General features: G+C 40.7%; 1 pseudogene; it reads right to left on the minus strand.

The window, feature by feature from the left end:
- Positions 1-9,035: 9,035 nt before the first annotated feature.
- LOC128066482 (ankyrin repeat domain-containing protein 26-like) lies at positions 9,036-9,549 on the minus strand (annotated as a pseudogene).
- Positions 9,550-11,340: the final 1,791 nt, after the last annotated feature.

Consider the following 11,340-nt stretch of genomic DNA (forward strand, 5'->3'; position numbering starts at 1 on the left):
CCACATCTTCCTTATCCATTCATCTGACAGTAGACCTCAATCTCTTTTCTTAATAGGTTCAGTCCAGTTCAGTCACTCAGTTGTGTCTGACTCTTTGTGACCCCATGAATCGCAGCACGCCAGGCCTCCCTGTCCATCACTAACTCCCAGAGTTTACCCAAACTCATGTCCATCAAGTTGGTGATGCCATCCAGCCATCTCATCCTCTGTCGTCCCCTTCTCCTCCTGTCCCCAATCCCTCCCAGCATCAGGGTCTTTTCCAGTGAGTCAACTCTTCGCATGAGGTGGCCAAAGTATTGGAGTTTCAGCTTTAGCATCAGTCCTTCCAATGAACACCCAGGACTGATCTCCTTTAGGGTGGACTGGTTGGATCTCCTTGCAGTCCAAGGGACTCTCAAGAGTCTTCTCCAACACCACAGTTCAAAAGCATCAATTCTTTGGCACTCAGCTTTCTTCACAGTCCAGCTCTCACATCCACACATGCTGCTGCTAAGTCACTTCAGTCGTGTCCAACTCTGTGTGACCCCATAGATGGCAGACCTCCAGGCTTCCCAGTCCCTGGGATTCTCCAGGCAAGAACATTGAGTGGGTTGCCATTTCCTTCTCCAATGCATGACAGTGAAAAGTGAAAGTGAAGTTGCTCAGTCGTGTCCAACTCTTAGCAACCCCACAGACTGCAGCCCACCAGCCTCCTTTGTCCATGGGATTTTCCAGGCAAGAGTACTGGAGTGGGGTGCCATTGCCTTCTCCATACATAGGTAATCTTAAAATTCCTAGTTGTCAGTGCTTCTGTTGGGAAACAGTTGACCTTGAACAATGTAGGGATTAGGGGCACCCCCTCCCCCAGCAGTGAAAAATCTGCATGTGATTTATAGTGCCTTCCCTATATTCAGGCTTCCCAGGTAGCTCAGTGGTAAAGGATCCACCTGCCAATGCAGGAGACACAAGGAACGTGGGTTTGATTCTGTATTGGGAAGAGCTCTTAGAGTAGGAAATGGCAACCTGCTCCAGTATTATTGCCTGGAAAATCCCATGGACAGAGGAGCCTGACAGGCTACAGTCCACGAGGCTGCAAAGAGTCAGACATGACTGATCAAACTGAGCACGCACTCCCTATATACAGTTCTTTCCCACAGGCAGTTCTGTATATTCAGATTCAAACAAGCAGCCACAGATTGGATCACGCAGTATTTACTGTTGAAAAAAATCTGCCGATAAGTACACTCCCTTGTGTTGTTCAGGGGTCAGCTGCAATTATTTGTATTAGCTCAGGTAGGTTGAGACAAAACGAAATACTTTTTTTCTCCCCACTAGCAAATCATCACCTATTTATGTGAGTGATCGATCAAGAGCTGTCACTTCAGATATGTTTTTAATCTCTTTTGAAGTGTGAAGTTTAACATCCTTCACCCTAGAGAGCCCTCCTCTGATGGGATTTCACTAACACTGAGTTCTGTCTGTCTGTCTATTACTACCAATCTGTCTAGCTGTCTGTCTGTTTCTGTGTCTCCAGTTTTTCTAAGACTCCTTCTGTGACTTCATTCTTTGTACCGTTCAGAGGGAAACGGCAGCTACACGATCTTCTCCTATTGTGTTATGGAATCATATTTTCCAGACATTTTAAGATCATGTTTTTCTGAGATATCTGAACAACTGCATCTAAAGTGTATTCTTTGCTATTCCTCCAATTTCTTTTCCTAAAAAGAATCTGGGGGTAGAGCAGGCAGAATAACAATGCCTCCCTTTATTTGTATCTGGGAAATGCCCTCATTTCCCGAATTCTAGAAGAAAACATTACGCTGAGATAGAGCCAAGTACCTGGTCCTGCTTTTCCTGCACAGAGCCTTAGGAATAAGACGTGAAACTTTAAATAAGTTGAAATGTTTGCTGCATCATACTCCTTCTTTCCTGTTTTATTGCCACTGGCTAGGTTGTTGAAGGCTTTGTGACATCTAGAGCTCTTCCTTCTCAGGAAGTAGCCCTATAAGAAATTGAACAACATTTTATTCAAATTCAGTGGTTTTATATTCTTGGCTTGTAATTCTTTTATGAAGGTTTTCACCCCCTGAACCCACCTTAGAGTGAGGTGGAACAGCAAGTTGTGACTTCTGGCGTAGTCACTGAAAGAACCTCCCTCTTGTTCTACTAGGCTTTCCCTGAGGCTCTTTTCAGAAGTGTTTCATTCTTACTTTAGTTAAGATGACTCTATCATTGCTCATTTTCATAATTTTCCATGGGGTCCTTTACTAATAATGCCCTTTATTGAGCTTTTACTTTAGGTCAGGTATGGTGGTTGGTCCTGGCTGTTGTTGTGTTTGGTTGTATCCAAGTCTTCGTGACCCCATAGACTGTAGCCCACCAGGCTCCTCTGTCCATGGGATTTTCCAGGCAAGAATATAGGAGCAGGTTACCATTGCCTACTGCAGGGGATCTTCCTGACCCAGAAATTGAACCCACATCTCATATGTCACCTGCATTGGCAGGCAGATTCATTAACACTAGCCACCACCTAGGAAGCCCTAGGTCAGATATATGTTAGTATTATTCACAGGAAAACTATCTTCACAACTGTTCAAGGAAAGTCATATTTTAAGAATGAGGAAATAGGTTCAGAGAGGTTAAGTAAGTTGTTCAGTGTAACACAGCTAGCAAATTGCCGAGCCAGGACAGGAACTTGGGTCTGTCCAACTTCAAGGCCTCTTTATTCAACATCATCCTTTCATTATGTACTTTAAAGGAAAGGAAGGTGAAGTCGCTCAGTCGTGTCTGACTCTTTGTGACCCCATGGACTGTAGCTTACCAGGCTCCTCTGTCCGTGGGATTTTCCAGGCAATAGTACTGGAGTGGATTGCCATTTCCTTCTCCAGCGGATCTTCCCGACCCAGGGATGGAACCCAGGTCTCCCGCATTGTAGACAGACGCTTTACCATCTGATCCACCAGGGAAGTCTTTATATACTCCTTAATTCACTTTTATTTGTGTTCCTTCATCATCATACTTCGATGCATTCTAAGAGTACCTTTTTTCTGAAGACATGGTTATATAGGAGACAGAAAAAGGCCTCAGACCTTTAAATCTTATCAGCAGCTCCAGGGAGAAGAATTCAGTCAGGATTTGGCTTGCAGAAACATGAAGCCATCCAGATGAACCCCTGGCAGCTTGTCAAGCAGTTCTCCACACCTGGGTTACCTTGAGCTTGGAAATAATGGGCAGCAGTTCCTCTAGGCTCAGTCCAATTTGGTTCCAAAGACTTCTGCAGTGCAGCCAACTTAGTAAGAGTGTAGTGTTATTTAATTACTTGAACTCATTTTTAAAAATATTAACTGCGTAGACCATTGTGCGAGGTACTTTGCAGGCAGACTCTGTCCCCCGCCTCAAGGGCATTCACAGTGTCAAGAGAGAGAATCTATTTAGTTGACACAAATATAGGTGTGGTGGGGCCAGAGCATGACTAGGTGGCAACAGTGTCCAGTAATGCCGCCCGAAGCCTTAAGTCCTGAATTAGTGTTCTGGAGGATCCTTGGTTGTGAGATTAGACCATATGCAGGTCGTTTAGCCATAAAACAGATAACATTTGAGTCCGTTCTAGGTAGGTTCTTGGAAGCAATCTCTGATTTGATGGCATGAAACCAGAAGAGGGTCATAAAGAAATCAAAAAAGAACGAAGGTGAAGGAAATAAAGCTCAGCCTCAACATTCAATAGCAAAACAGTATTTCTTCTTAACATTTAAACGAACAAAGACAAAAAGAAAATGGCCAGCTTGAGAGGAAATGGAGGAATAGATGACAATACAGTTCTTATTGCCATTAGCCTTCATAGCTAAGGTTTTTAAAGTGCTTTACAAAATATTATGCTTCACAATATCTTTATGAGACAGGCAAGTGTTATTATCTCCATGGAAAGGTGGGGAAAAGAGGCACAGAGGTTTGCTTCTTTTATGCCAAGTGAGGCCAAATATTTTGTGGAGTATTTGAAATAAGACTTGAAAATAGAGAGGCCAAGAGAGAGAAGGCTGGAAGAATTTGTAATTGAGGGGCATAATTTCACACCACATAAGTGTCTAGAGAACGTTAATATAGTGAATCTTCATTTCCAGTGAAGTGGAATGAAAGCCTTGAATTGCTTCAATGCACCACATCGTGCAAATAGCAATTTCAGTTTCAGAAAATCCGCCACTCATAGTAGAGTTGTTCAGCGAAAATGGTTGTGATGAGGATTTCACACATAATTGTCCAAAATATGTTCAGAGTTGTGTACTGTGTATCTACAGAATATATCTATACAGACTTTCTCAGTTAAAATGTTAAATAATTACGGGCATTGTGTGGACTCTGAAAATACACTAATGAATATCTAATATGTCTTGGCTCCACTGTGTTATTTGTTCACGTATTTCTTTTCCTTTTATTCCTTGCCTTTTAGATACTGCTTTTTCTGTGTCCTCTCTCATTTTGGAATTTTTTAAAAGGGTTCTGCCCAGGGAAGACAGCTGCAGTAGCTCACTAAGAATAAATGTCACCGTCCTAGTTTATTTATAACATATATATAAAGGATATAAATACATAGTCATCTCCTTTAAAGACTGAAGTCTCAACGTTCCCAGTGAGAAATATGGTGCTTATAGTAATTAGTTTTTCTATTTTTCAATAGAGTGTTTGAAGTTAAAACATTTAGAAAGTTAGGTTGCCTATCAATAAGTTTCTGACCAAACTAGGAATAAAGCCTATTGATCTGTTAAAAAAGATTTTTATTTTGTATTGGGGTATAGCCGATTAACAGTGTTGTGATAGTTTCAGGTAGACAGCGAAGGGGCTCAGCCCTAAGCATACGTTTATCTATTCTCCCCTAAATTTCCCTCCCATCCAGGCTGCTGCTTAACACTGGGCAGAGTTCCCTGTAAAACCTTCTGATCGTGACATCTAGTTAGGACGTTTCAAATTGTTAATGCTCATGAATATACCATGTGGGTCTTGTTTTAAAACTAGCATTCCATAAAAGATTTGAGGTTACAATGCCGCTTTCATTTTTAAACTAGTTTCAAAGGATTAAGCACAATAAACCTTTGGGAGGGAACAAATCAATCTATTTATGATCAACTGAAATTATTAAAGCTGTTTACATAAGAGTTTCAACTTTATTATGGAATTACAATGACTAGTAAAGAATAATCAGTTCAGTTCGGTTGCTCAGTTGTGTCTGACTCTTTGCAACCCCACGGACTGCAGCACGCTAGGCCTCCCTGTCCATCGCCGACTCACGGAGTTTACTCAGACTCATGTCCATTGACTCGGTGATGCCATCCAACTATCTCATCCTCTGTTGTCCCCTTCTCCTCCTGCCTTCAATCTTTCCCAGCATCAGGATCTTTTCGAATGAGTCAGCTCTTCGCATCAGATGACCAAAGTATTGGAGTTACAGCATCAGTCCTTCCAATGAATATTCAGGACTGATTTCCTTTAGGATGGACTGGTTGTATCTCCTTGCTGTCCAAGGGACTCTCAAGAGTCTTCTCCAACACCACAGTTCAAAAGCATCAATTCTTGAGCTCTCAACTTTCTTTATAGTCCAGCTCTCACATCCATACATGATTACTGGAAAAACCACAGCTTAGACTAGATGGACCTTTGTTGGCAAAGTAATGTCTCTGCTTTTTAAAATGCTATCTAGGTTGGTCATGGCTTTTCTTCCAAGGAGCAAGTGTTTTTCAATTTCATAGCTGCAGTTACCATCTGCAGTGATTTTGGAGCCCGATAAAGTCAAGTCTCTCACTGTTTCCATTGCTTCCCCATCTATTTGCCATGAAGTGATGGGACCAGATGCCATGATCTTAGTATTCTGAATGTTGAATTTTAAGCCAGCTTTTCACTCTCCTCTTTCACTTTCATCAAGAGTCTCTTTAGTTCTGCTTCACTTTCTGCCATAAGGGTGGTGTCATCTGCATATCTGAGGTGATTGATATTTCTCCCAGCAATCTTGATTCCAGCTTGTGCTTCATTCAGTCCAGTGTTTCTCATGATGTACTCTACATATAAATAAGTAGCAGAGTGTTTATAAGTTAAATAAGCAGGGTGACAATATACAGCCTTGACGTACTCCTTTCCCGATTTGGAACCAGTCTGTTGTTACGTGTCCAGTTCTAACTGATGCTTCCTGATCTGCATACAGATTTTTCAGGAGGCAGGTCAGGTGGTCTAGTATTCACATTTCTTTAAGAATTTTTCAGTTTGTTTTAATCCACGCAGTCATAGGCTTTGGCATAGTCAATAAAGCAGAAGTAGATGTTTTTCTGGAACTCTCTTGCCTTTTTGATGATCCAGTGGATGTTGGCAATTTGATCTCTAGTTCCTCTGCCTTTTCTAAATCCAACTTGAACATCTGGAAGTTCACAGTTCATGTACTGTTGAAGCCTGGCTTGGAGAATTTTCAGCATTACCTTGCTAGCATGTTTTAATTAAAAATTTTAATTAAAGTATAATTTACAATGTTTCAGGTGTACAGTAAAGTGATTCAGTCACACATGTATGTCTATTCTTTTTTTCCTTTTTCATTATGGTTTATCACAGGATATTGAGTATAGTTCCCTGAGCTCAGCAGGACCTTGCTGTTTTTCCATTCTATATATAATAGTTTGCGTTGTCTAGTTCCAAACTCCCAAGGAATTATATTTAAATACAGCTGGAATTATATTCCTCATCTGATCTAGTGGAGAATTAAGCCCTAATAAATTAACTTTTTTCCTGTGCATCTAGAATAGTACTAATTTTGTACTATCCTTGAGAGAACTGAGAGAATAGTCAAGAAATTTTCTGTGTAGTTCAGATGAGGAATCTGAGTTGAAAATGTTGAAGTTTTCTTTATTTAATCTTCTTTGCATTTCTGTCTTCTCTCAACAACCTCCCCTCCTTAGCAAAATATTAACAACAAACAAGCTTTAGGAAAATTTACCTTATTGGAAAGCAGAACAGTCCTTACATATAAGTGTTACAGTGCATGAAGGCAGAAAAAAGTTTTATCAATGACTGACAACTCTATTAGACAATAATAGCCAGGCCAATATTCTAATTATCTCCATGGAAGGTCCCTGGAGAAATAGAAAGGAGTAAAGGAAACATAGCCAATAGTGTCATTCTATCCTATTCTCTCATAATAATACTGGCTTCTTTAATAATCATTTCCAACACAGACACATGCCCATGGGTGCACACTCACACACACAGAATATTTGCTTTTAGTAAACAAGTATGGTTGATATTTTAGCAATAGCAATTTTCAAAAACCAAGAAAGATGTTAGTATGGTTGATCTCATGAGGTATCATATTCTTAAGTGAAAAAAACAAAATAAAACCAACTCAATAATAACAAAGAAGATAAGAGAATATGATAATTTCATCTTATAGATATTTACTATAAGATGAAATGCTACTCATTTCACTCATTAGTTGATAGAAAAACTTGAACTATGCTCTGTTAGTAAAGAAGATACCTTTAGAGAGTAAATAATGATAGTTTTCTGTTTACCTACTCTGCCTTTAAAGTCTTTTTCCAGATTACTGCTTGGGCCATGTGGGTTTGGTGCTACAAATGCTGATCTGAAGGGCCCCAAAGGAAAAAAATTACACAAACATTCTTTTTTAAAAAAAAATATCTCCATGAGGAACGATCTCTGAATCAGTGTTTAAAGTTACATATAGTAAACTTTATGCCACTATGAATAATTCAGTTCAGTTCAGTCACTCAGTTGTGTCTGACTCTTTGTGACCCCATGAATCGCAGCACGCCAGGCCTCCCTGTCCATCACCAACTCCTGGAGTTCACTCAGACTCATGTGCATCGAGTTGGTGATGCCATCCAGCCATCTCATCCTCTGCTGTCCCCTTCTCCTCCTGCCCCTAATCCCTCCCAGCATCAGGATCTTTTCCAATGAGTCAACTCTTCGCATGAGGTGGCCAGAGTATCGGAGTTTCAGCTTATCAGTCCTTCCAAGGAACACCCAGGACTGATCTCCTTCAGAATGGACTGGTTGGATCTCCTTGCAGTCCAAGGGACTCTCAAGAGTCCTCTCCAACACCACAGTTCAAAAGCATCAATTCTTTGGCGCTCAGCTTTCTTCACAGTCCAACTCTCACATCCATACATGACCACTGGAAAAACCATAGGCTTGACTAGATGGACCTTTGTTGGCAAAGTAACGTCTCTGCTTTTTAATATGCTATCTAGGTTGGTCATAACTTTTCTTCCAAGGAGCAAGTGTCTTTTAATTTCATGGCTGCAATCACCATCTGCAGTGATTTTGGAGCCCCCAAAAATAAAGTCTGACACTGTTTCCACTGTTTCCCCATCTATTTGCCATGAAGTGTTGGGACCAGATGCCATGATCTTCGTTTTCTGAATGTTGAGCTTTAAGCCAAATTTTTCACTCTCTCCTTTCATTTTCATCAAGAGAACATTGGCAGTAGCCATAACAGCAATATCTAAATCTTTAGGTCTATAAATAGTGATATAAACTGGAAAATACAAAAAAGATATCAGTCTGCACCACTAAATATTAATGACAAGTTTGGTTGTTTGGGTGCTGTTTAAACAGCTGATATTAGTTTTCAGTTTGAGTTTGTAAAGGGCGTCTCTGGTGGCTCAAATGGTAAAGAACCTACCTGCAATGCGGTGACCCGGGTTTGATCCTTGGGGCTGGAAGATCCCCTGGAGAAGGGAATGGCTACCCATTCCAGTTTTCTTGCCTGGAGAATTCCATGGGCAGAGGAGCCTGGCGGGCTACAGTCTATTGGGTCGCAAAAAGTCAGACATGACTGAGTGACTACACTTTCACTTTGCATATGTAAAACTCAACAGTGCTGGTTTTTAAATCTGCTTAAAAATAAGTTAGATGTGGAGAAGCATGGCTAAAAATATCATATAAATTTTCATTATGCACACAAAAATATTTCCCTTTAATAAAGATTTTCTCATTATATTTAATGGGAAACAACTAAAATGTCATGAAAACAGTCCAGTAGGGAAACTTTTACTATTTATCTTTTAGATCATATTTTTTTCCTTCAAAATGTGCACATATTGTTGTGATGTTTTCAAAAGTAGGTCCTGATATAGATTTGACTCACCTGTAGATCCTAGAGGAGACACTCTATAGGATCCAGATTTAAATTCAGCAGCAGCTTTTTCTAGTTCTTTAGTTACATTCTTTTGCAACTCCCATCTTGGTCAAGTAAGTCTCCGTGCTGTTATTTGAAGGGCATGGAATTGAGGTAGAAAGCGCTACGTTTGCTCTTGGAGTAAGATTTCTATTGAGCCCTAAAGTATTATTGAAATTTCCAAACAAGGGGGACTCCAGGACTGGCCTCCTGGTGAGAGTGCTGAGGCAAGATCTGTCCTGCTGTTTCTGCATCCCAAGTTTGGTGCTGACCTCTGCCAGCCTCTCCTTAGTCTTGTCTAGTTTATTTGCCCATGACTTTCTAACTTCTAGTTCTTCTAGGTAGAGTTGCTTATATTTTTGCAACTCTGCTTTATTAGAATCTTCTTGAAAAATGTTCATCTTGGAGAGTTCAGATTCCAAGTCTTTAATTCTGAGTTCCACCTGACTTCTTATTAAAGCATTACTCCTCTCTCTTAACTGCTCTAAGTTTTCTTGAGATGCTGCTTGTACCTGACTTGTGAGTTGACGTAACTCCTTTCAGTCCTGTACCTCATCTTCTAAGTTAGCACGATCACGTGACGTGACCTCCAGTGAAGCCTCCAACATAGACTGCATTTTTAGGGTATCAGCCAGTTCTTGTGGAAGTTGTCTCACGGCTGCTGTGGCAATCGCACTGGGGCTCCTGCCACCGCCACCGCAGGGCCCAGAGCCTCGGGGCTCCCAGTCCCAGCTTTCCTGGGGCCGTGCGAGCCCCAGCAGGCCGTGGATTTCCTCCACCACACAAACGTTCTTCAAGTGTGTGAATTACTCCCTGGGCATTATGACTGAATTTTGGAATCTGGGTTTCTTTGTTTTGAACCCAGAACTGTGCAGTTCAAGCTGAGTGTGGTTGAAATTAAAGTATAGGAGCACCAAAGGAACCGAGAGGTCCTCTTCCTTTTCAAAACCTGTATGCAAGCCAGCCTAGTGCCTCTTTTGATTGCCCCCAAGTTAGCATTCAGTTTTAGGTCAATGTCAAATAAGGAGATAAACCACAGATTTCACAGGGCATCATATAAATGTAAGAGGAATAGAATGAATAAATTTATAGATTTTATTCAATGAAGTGATGAGTAATGAATCGTTTGCTCATTTACCCTGAAATATAGTCATCTCTTGATATCTGAGGGGAGTTGGCTCCTGGACCCTGTGGATATCCAAATCTGCAGATGCTCAAGTCCCTTACATAAAATGGCACGGGTGCATGCGTGCTTACTCACTCGGTCATGTCCGACCCTTTGGGACCCCGTGGACTATGGCCCGCCAGTCTCCTCTGTCCATGGGATTCTCCAGCAGGAACACTGGTGTGGGTTGTCATTTCCTTCTCTATGGGATCTTCCCAACCCAGGAATTGAACCGAGGTCTCCTAAATTGCAGGTGGATTCTTTACCATCTGAGCCACGAAGGAAGGCCATAAGATGGTATAGTATCTGCATATAACCTATGCACCTCCTCTCATACAATTTAAATCATCTATAGATTACTTATAATACCCAACACAATATAAATTCTATATAAGTAGTTGTCAGAGGGTGACAAATGCAAGTTGTGCTTTTTGGAACTTTCTGGAATATTTTCCCAAATATTTTTGGTCCATAATTGTTGAATCCATAGATGTGGATCATGTGGATATGGAGGACTGACTGTAGAATTACCATTTTTCTTAGCTAAAGCACAGTGATCATTCTGCCTTAGTACAATATATAACAAGTCTTCTAGTGAAATCGTCTCACATCCAGTGTATCTCACTATTAACCTCTGATGTACTTGATTCCAACTAAATCTGATTATATTGTAGGGAATCTAGCATTAGGATGGTCCTAGACATACACATGAAAAACTTTCTTTGTGTTGCCTACTTTTCCCATTGATGTAACACAAAATATTACTTATGACATCTAGTACAATGATTTAGGTAATAATGTCACCAGCTAAAGCTATGACATGGATGTAATACATAGTTTCAGTTAGCCTATCAGACACAAATCTTCAGGAAACTAGGCTTTATTGGTTCAGATACTTGCCTGCTTGCTTTACAGAACACTTTGTTAAGTGAAAGGAAGAATAATGTCTCCAATTGAAAAATAGAGGGAGTTTGGGGCTGGCAGAATGCAATTGCCCAAGTTAGAGCAAACCAAATTGATCTGAAAT

The sequence above is a fragment of the Budorcas taxicolor genome, chromosome 21, assembly GCF_023091745.1.
Source record: "Budorcas taxicolor isolate Tak-1 chromosome 21, Takin1.1, whole genome shotgun sequence".
Taxonomy (NCBI): Eukaryota; Metazoa; Chordata; class Mammalia; order Artiodactyla; family Bovidae; genus Budorcas; species Budorcas taxicolor.